This window comes from Quercus robur, chromosome 2 (assembly GCF_932294415.1).
Source record: "Quercus robur chromosome 2, dhQueRobu3.1, whole genome shotgun sequence".
Lineage (NCBI taxonomy): Eukaryota > Viridiplantae > Streptophyta > Magnoliopsida > Fagales > Fagaceae > Quercus > Quercus robur.
Window position 1 is genome coordinate 31,305,195 of NC_065535.1, and position 9,351 is coordinate 31,314,545.

Here is a 9,351-nt window from a genome sequence, read left to right on the forward strand (position 1 = left end):
GGGTAAGTTGGATTGGAGAATTACCTAAAGAAGAAAAGCGGAAAGTAATCAGCGGTAGAAGAGTCAATAAAAGTTTCAGATACAGACTTTAGACTTTAGTTTTGATTCTTCTTCCCAAAAAAAAAAAATCTTTAGTTTGGGTTGGGTTCCCATTTCAGTTTGTCCATAATGCCCCTTATTCTCTTTTTGGTAAATCACATTTTAAAATTGTGTTTTAGGGATAATTTCAAAAGGGAATTCTAAGAGTTTAAAAATGTTATGAATTAAATTTTATAGTTTCACTACTTTCAAATAGAAACGTATAGAACTGTGAACTTTGAAAATCGTACTCCAACATTTTAAAACTTGAAGTTTTGTGTTAGATTTTTGGATTTACTAGGCACTTTTAAAAAGTCTAGTGTTCAGATTGAAAGTAATGAAATAATTAAAGTTAAATTAGAGATAATTTTAAACTTTAGGGTTCAGTTTGGAACTATCGAAAGTATATTAATTGTAATTTACGTTTTTTTCGAAAGCCTTGTTTGTTGATTTGCTTGGTGCCTTTGGCAATTTGCATTGCCTTGTCATTTATGAAATTGTGAGTCCATCTCTCTCTCTCTTTCTCTCTCTTTTGTAAATTGGTAATAATTTCTAATTAATAGGTAAAGTTTCTGATAATTGAATATGAGATCTGGGGTTCAACTTCCGTTTACACTAAAAACTAATTGGTGTCTTAATCTAATGATAATAAGCACAATCATCAGAAACGAACATCATAGGTTAAAACTAAAAAAAATATGATAAATTAGTTCAATTATAGGTGAACTCGAATTGACTAGCAAGGCTGAAACAAGATAGTGGACTTGGCTTAGGTCCAGTACACTGGACCTGATCAGATGGTGACATGTGTCTAAAAGTTGACACATGTCATCATCTTAACGGGTTCAATACTATTAGATCCTGGACCTAAGCCTAACCCAAGATGGTTATATTAGTAGTATGAAAGAAAAAGAAAAAGAAAAAAGTTTGACCATGAATGAGTAATCCAATGATTTTGTATGATTCCTATGCTATGATTAAACTCTTGAAATTCCATGTTAGTTCTCCAAACAATGCATTGGGTGGTGAATGCGTCCGTGAACTCAACTGTATCTGATGTGCCCCAAATGTGAAATTTTCCCCCTCCCTTCCTACAATCTTTGGGAATCTTTCCTCCCCAAACAAGTTTGTACATAACTTGGAAGGTACCACTTTGAAATTTCGTCTCCCCTCACATATGTACAAACCTGTACCTTTGATGTGAAGAGAACTAGCTAAGTAAAGCCGGTAAAAGATCCATGTACAGAGATTTTGGGTGTTCTACATCTTCCACTTTGTCTTTTTTCTATTTGCTTTTTCATGTTTCAAAATTATTTTCTGGTGCAACTAGTAGATGTATCAAAGATTATAGAATAGAGATAAGTGAATATTATATGTTATATTAGTTGAGTTGTTCAAAGAACACAACATAATTTTGTTAACTATTTTACATGACAAATTATAATTGGTTGTTCATCATTTTCATATGAATCTATTACTCTTTATCTATCACAGATTCACAATCAACTACATAGAATAATTGTGGAAGAGTGTGAGAAAATGTGTGGTCCTGAAAGTATTGATATTGATTTTGCATCTTTATTGGAAAAAAAATCCATTTTCTACCTTTGATATTTTGGCTAAGATTAGCTATATATATAGTTTTTTTTATTGATTTCAAATGAAGTGTCAACCAGTTAAATTATAAAGCTTTTGACACCTAGTTAAAAATAGTTTTGAAAGAAATTTCACAAAAAGTATAATTGCATTTAGTAGAATATGAAAACTCAAATAGTAAGATTGATTTCATATTTGCGCACTCCCCTGTACGAGTAAATTGCTGGCTTCCTATAAAAGTCCCACATTTTACAATTTTATATATAAAAAGTTCTTCGTTTACAAATTATTATCACTTACTAATAATAATAATAATAATAATTATTATTATTATTATTATTATATATTATGCACATGTTTACTCCAAATCACGTACACCAATGCTTGAGCCTGTTAATTAAACTAGTCTCTATCAATTGTTATATTCATGCAAATTGATCGTTTTAGTTTTGAAAAAACACGAGACATAACAGAATGTATACATTTATATATATATATATAACTGTTCTGTTATTTACATGAAATGTGTATATTGAAAATTTGAAACTATATGTGATTAGAATAACACACCTCTATTATTCACATATTTTCTATATTGTCAAGTATGTGATAATCGTGAAGTTTTGCTTTCACACATAACACATATAATTGTTTAATTTTTTATAGACACGAAAAAATTCTAATCTATGGTAACACTCCATAATGATTTCTCTTTATAATTAGGTCAAAACACCAATAGGTTTTTAGTGTACATAAGATTTGAACTCTATACTTTTATTTGACGACAATTAACTTTACTAATTTAACAAACTGGAACTCACAACACATAATTTCAGGAAAAATTGCAAACTAATACTAATCTCTAAACAATTTCGTTAGTTAGCATCGTTTCCAAATTATTTAGGAAACTAACATCTCAATTGTGTAAGGCTCGATTTTGGAGTGCTACATCTAGTATAAACAACTCAATTTCAAGTGGAACTCGAGTCTTTCTTCCCCAACCCAGACACCCAACCCAAAAATCAAGCCCTTAAAACTCAAGATAGTTCTTCCCTTAAAATAATGATCTCATGAGCGAAGCAAAAACCCACACCCAAACCCTTAAAATAACGATCTCAAAATCGAAGCAGAAAAACCCAAACCCAAAAATCACAATCTCAGCCTTGGGTTTGATGATCTTGGCACTGGAGTTGCTTGAGTTTGACGATCTTAGCTTGGGTTTGACGATCTTGGCACCAAAGCAGCTTGGGTTTGACGATCTCGGCACCAAAGCTTGGATTTGTTGATCTCGGCACCAAAGGTTTGTTGATCTGGGTTGTGTTTTTTGGTCTGTTCTCTGGGTTGTGTTTTCTGATTTTTTTTTTTTTTTTTTTCCTGTGTTGTGTTCTTTGGATTGGTCTGCGGTGGGAAATGGGTTTGAAGAAACTTGAGTCTTATAGACTTGAGTTCCACATCGAACTCGATTGTAAACGACTCGATTTGCTACAATGATCTCGAACCTTAAAGACTCGAGATGCTAGTTTCCTATATAGTTGGGAAACGTTGTTAACTAATGAAATTGTTTGAGGAATGGTGTTAGTTTGCAATTTTTCCCCGTAATTTCTTAAAACTATCTAGAAAGTAACATAACCTTAGAGTTCTTCACCTCTTCTCCATTTGTACAACAAAAAATCAAGGGGAAACAAATTGTGTAAGTAGTAGCTATCATTTTTCCTTTTATGTATTAGTCTTGTATATGACCTTTTAACTTCTTCTTTTTTCTCAATCTTAAGGGGAAAAATAATTTTTTTCCTCTAAGAGGAGAGATTTCATTCCAAGTTATTTAAGGTAAATTACTTAGATGCATGGCTTTGGATTCTGCTATTCTTTTTTATATTGATTCACTACTCTTCTACTATTCTTTTTAATATTGATTCACTACCCACTCATTAAAAACCTTTAGGAAATCCAATATGCCTTATGATAATTAGATTTCTAGAAATGAACTATACTTGTAAACCTAGATGCCTCGGAATATAAGATTTTCAGGATTGTGAGATTCCCATGTTTTGTTTATCTCTGGAAATTTTATAGAAATTATTATTTTTCAGAAGTATTCTAAGAGCTATAAATATAATGTCAAATGTATCATGTATTATTTATATGGTTTTTCTATTAATAAATTAATAAAAATAATTTAAATTGTGAATTTAGTCCAATTTACTAAAATAGTAGTATTACATTAACCCATACAATACCAAAATAATTGATAATTTTATGATTTATTAGAAAATAATGCCTAATGGGTAAAAAAATATGTATTTTCTTAAAAGACTTAAAAATTCTAAATAAAAATAAAAATACATAAAGTAGAAAAAAAATCCAAAAAAAATTCATAAATGGTAAAGTGTTTAGGCTATATATATATATATTGACACACATATAAACATTTTATCAAATTATATTCTAATTAGCTAAATGGTATTAATTTGGGAGAATAAGTGTCAATTTAAATGAACCTTCCCAAATCATGACAACTTGGATAATCACATTTTAAAAGGGAATCCATATATAGGTCTCAAAAAATGGGAATCCAGATTCACTTAAACTATCCGCAACCAAACATGAGAATTCTTGCTAATTTGAAGGGATTCTTGGGTACCGAACTAAACTAATTAGTATTGGTTTGGTATAGCTTAGGTTTAATGGTTTTTTTTTTTTGTTTTTTTAATAGAGTTTCAACCTATGACGTCTGTTTTTTATGATTGCATTCTTTATCGTCAAACCAAAACACCAATTTGTTTTTGGTGTAGGCAGGAATTAAAATCTAAATCTTTTATTCAACCATCAAAGGTTTTGTAAGTTAAACTAATTAGAACCTACAGATTTAACGGTTTATTTTACTTAACACAATAGATTAGGTAAAAATATAATATACCCGTAAATAGATTAAATCTTAAAAAGTGTACAGCTCTTTTTTAAAAAGGAAAAAGAAAAAGAAAAGAAAGCTTAATCAAACAAGCACTTAGTGCTCCTAAAAATAATAAAATTGGTCTATATTAGGAGGGGCATAAATGCATCTAATTCCAAATTTCTAATGTTCAATAGTCACTGTTTCAACTTTCAAATACCCAACCCCCTTCATCTACCAAGAATGAATTTACTAATTTTACTGTCCAAAAAGTTTTCAAGGTGATCGTAGTACATGTACCTGTTATGAGTGATTGAGACTGTGAAAGGCATGTGGCAATGTTATATATAACATCAACATGTGAAGAAGGTGGTTTTATCATCAATGGACCAGTGTCCAGAAACAATAGTACTTGGAAGAACATCTCTTTTTCGTCTAGTAAATGCTTCATGTTCCTATAATGCGCATCAATCTTTTGGTACCCCATGTAAAAGCTTTTATTACAGTTACATATCTGTGTTTGAAGCTTCATTCAAATAATTCCATTGAGACATAAAATATTTTTATTTTCCCTGTCCATCAATCATGAAAATTATGAGCCTGCTGGCTGAACCCATGTGGTCTGGCTAAATTTGTTTGCATAATTTAAATAATTTCTTATTAAATGAATTTAAAATAAAACAAATAATTATGTTTTTTTTTTTTTTTTTTGTTACATCCCAATAATTGTTTTAAGTTTAGCAAGAAGGTTCTACTTCTACCCATTTTATCAAAACATTCCCTTTAAAAAAAACGTGGGATTTATTGTAAGAGCTTCACAAAAAATATTAAAGCAAATGTATTAATAAGGTTATTCAGATCTAACTAATCAATAGCTACAAAGCATAAAGTTTCAAGAAACTTACCACAAAGTGTTAAGGTCATTAAAAAAAAGTAGTTCTACTTCTATTGTCTCAAGTCTCATCTAATGTCCCGGCCCCTCAATTAAAACCTTACGAAGCCAGTTGCCAGACTTGGTATCACAAATTGCTTAAGCATTTGTTCTTTAAAATTTTAAATGTAAAGGGGCCCTAGCATTATTTATGCCTCAATATTTCTAGCGTATACCAATGCTCTTGCTTAGAGAGGTTGCTCACAATTGGAAGACATTGTTTTCACGCATCTCCTCGGGGAGGAGGTATCTCATGAAATGGTTCAGTGAGGTCTAACCTATAAACATAGGGTACTATAAAGGTTTTCATCATCACTTGACTATCACTTGAACGGTTGAACCCATGTTTAATTACAAATTCTCCAAAAAACTTAAATTATTAGAAAATAATGAATTTAATCATTTAAACATAATTTTAACACCTCTCTCACATGTTGGAAAGAAAATGGGGAGAGAAAAGTTCTAAGAAAAAATTACAAAATTATTCTTCTACTTTTTCATCATTCTTCTACTTTTTCATCATTCCACTTTTAATAATAATGGTAATTCACTCTCACTCTTTCAATCCTTCCACTCTTCCATCATCTCTACAAAAAGAAAAACACAAATATTTTTTTTTATTTTCTTACTTTTTTATCCTTTCACTATTTTTATCCTCCCTTTTTAAAAATTAAAATAAAACCATTTTTCTTTCTTCCAATGAAAACTTCAAAATTAAGTAATATTATTATCATTAGAATTCAGTCAAGTTTAACAAAAATGTTTTTTTTTTTCTTCAAGAAATATGCGATTATATAAATTTGAATTTTGTTAAATTTGATGATGTATTTAAAAAGGGAAGCAAATTGTTTATTATCCATAGTTGTTAAATAATATTATTTAAGTTTGTAATATCATAAGTTTTTTTACAATTTAAACTTTGTTAACTATGGACTATAGATAATCACTTTCATATTAAGTCATTACTTTTTCTCACCTTATGAAAATACTTACTTTGAAATTGTAAATACCATAAGTAAAGTAGAAAGTGAAATTTATCCTTAACCACAATAAGAAATGTGAAAGTTGACAATCAAGTAGCCAAGTAGGGGAGGTACAAAGAGAAACATGGCAGTGTGGTTAACCTGGTTCCTGGAAGATGATAACAGTTCACAGAAGATTGACCTGCAACAAGGATTCGAAAACCCGACAACCCGACCAACCACACTCACCACCATTTAATTTTCCTATCTGGAATTCATTTTCAATGTGCACCGACAATACCGGGTTAAAAGCCAAAAAAGTAAAAAAAAAAAGTTACAGAGAGGTCAAATCAAATTGCATATTTGCATGGTTCTCTCTTCTCAAAAAATAATAATAAAGCATTGTATATAATTTTTTTTTTCCTCTAATTTTTCCTAAATAGTGGTCAGTGTGCTTTCAATTTATTTATAAAAATCTTTTAATAGTCCACGACTAAACAAAGATTAAAAAAGAAAAAAGAAAAAGAAAAAGAGGAAGAGGTAAATAACAAATGAAAATATGGTCAAAAAGGTCGGTCCCATGTCAGAGTGCTTTATTCTCAACCGCAATCAACGGTCTCCGCCGAAAAAGATAAAAAATTTATAGTATTTTTTAAAAATAAAAAATTTAATAGTACTTTTGAAAAGTAAAAAAATTAAAAACAAATAAAGTAAAAAAACAGAAACTCCTGACACGTCAAACAGGCAAGGCTCCGCAATAACTGGCTGGCGCCGGTTCTGTTACGGCTACGGCAACACATCCCAGTTTTCTCACTACTGCAGTCACCGGTTGTCGGAGGTTATTTTAATCGCTCCACTAACCACCTTCACCAAAAAAGGCTGACCGGTATTTACTCTTGAACAATAAATTTAATACTATTTTTGTTTTCCATAATTACGGACTTTGTAGGAGTAATTATGGAATGAGTAACAACAATGTTTCAAACCGACAAATCTCACAACTTTTTATTATAAATAAAGTTTAGTTACAAATTTGATTATAATCTTAAACTATAATTTAATTTTAAAAAATTTAATATTGTTACGTATTTTGAAAATATAATCGTCAGATTGTATGTTCTTTACGTTCTTAACACACATGTCATTTGTGCCAATCAGATGTTATTTAATGTATGATTTTAAAACTTATTTTTTATATATAATTTTAGACTACAAAAACTTGTAATTTAAACAATTAATTGATAACATAGCTACTAATCTTTGATTTTCTGGAAATTATGCAAGCATGAAGGATATAAAAAGAAAATGTAATTTGATAGTGGATTTGTCTAAATTCATATTCAATAAAAAGATATTAAGTGAACTTGTAGTCTTAAGCTACAACCAAGTTTGTAGCCAAAATTGTCCATTTTATATTTCACTATATTTAATATTTCATGTAGTAATTTGTGATGAGTACAATATCACTTTCACATTAAATCACAACTAACATAACTTTTATTGTGGACCAATCAAAACCCACTCCTTAACAATTATGAAAAAAAATGTGAAATTTGTTGTATATCTAGAGTACTAGATTAATTCAACTTGAAAGAATAATACTAATGACATAATATTTTTACAACTACTAACACCAATTGTGACTTGTGTTTAAATAACATTACTTTCATTTACTGACATTACTTTTATTAAGTATTACATTTATTAAAATATCAAATATAGTTGTGAAAAATTGTGGGGCCGCTTGGTAATATTGTTCTAGTAAAATTATTTGTATTTTTTAGAAATACATGTTAGTGAAAAAGTCTGTGAAAATACGTATAATATTGTTTAAAAACTGAAAACTATTGCTCAAAACACTCTAACCAAATAGCCCACAATGTATCTTTGAACTCATTGATGCAAAATTATGGTACTCCATTTAAAATTTATTATCTTAACACACTGAAAGAAATTATGAAAAATTTTGTTTCTCTGCTTTGGCTCTGTAACTTGTCGATCAATCACATATTGTCATGTCAGCATGAGAGCCCATTAGGATGGGCCCATATGATAAAGAAAGAATGTTGCAAAGTTGATTTAGGCAAAGTTAAGTTTGAGGACAAACGTTGGAGTAACAAATAAGAGTGAATGCATATTTTCAATTTGGTAGTGGAATTAGATAAACAATATCGCTACTACTTGGGACGCCAACAATGGGAAAGGAAAAAAAAAACAAAAGTCTTCCGGGCTTTCATAGTGGAAGTTTTGTTGGTTCAGACCCCAACATTGTCCCCCAAAACATTACTTTCATATCTCTCTCTTTATTGCTTTTCCTTGAGTTAGGTTCTCTTTTGAAATTTCGAGCATTCATATTGGGTAATGTTAAATTCAAAGTTTCAAATGCAATCCACTTCGCAATATGCATGAGGCCTAGTGGATTAGAGCTTATAAAATTCAAATTCAAATTGTACATCTTGGTTAATAATAAACTACAATTTAGATGACAGTTGACTAATTTAGCAATTTCTATTACACATTTCTACGACTTTTTTATATGGATATGCATGAGGTTTAGTGGATTAAAGCCTACAAATTTCAAACTTCAAAGTCTAAATACTCATATTGGTTGATAACGAACTATATTAGAGGACAGCTAGCTAATTTAGCAGGTTCCATTGAATAGAAAATGTTGTTCTTGCCCTTGTTAGATTTATTTGCACCCTAAGTGTGTTGCACAAATAGGATAAGCTGCCAAACATTGAGTCATTGACCATATGAGTTAGGCTTGAAAACTTAGGCTAGGATTTAGGAATCTAAAATGCTTAAGTATTCTAATCTTACTGCTCAAGAAAGTTTTTGCTTCTTTAAGTTTATCTCTATGGGTCATTGCCAACTTGGAGATTATATCTTTA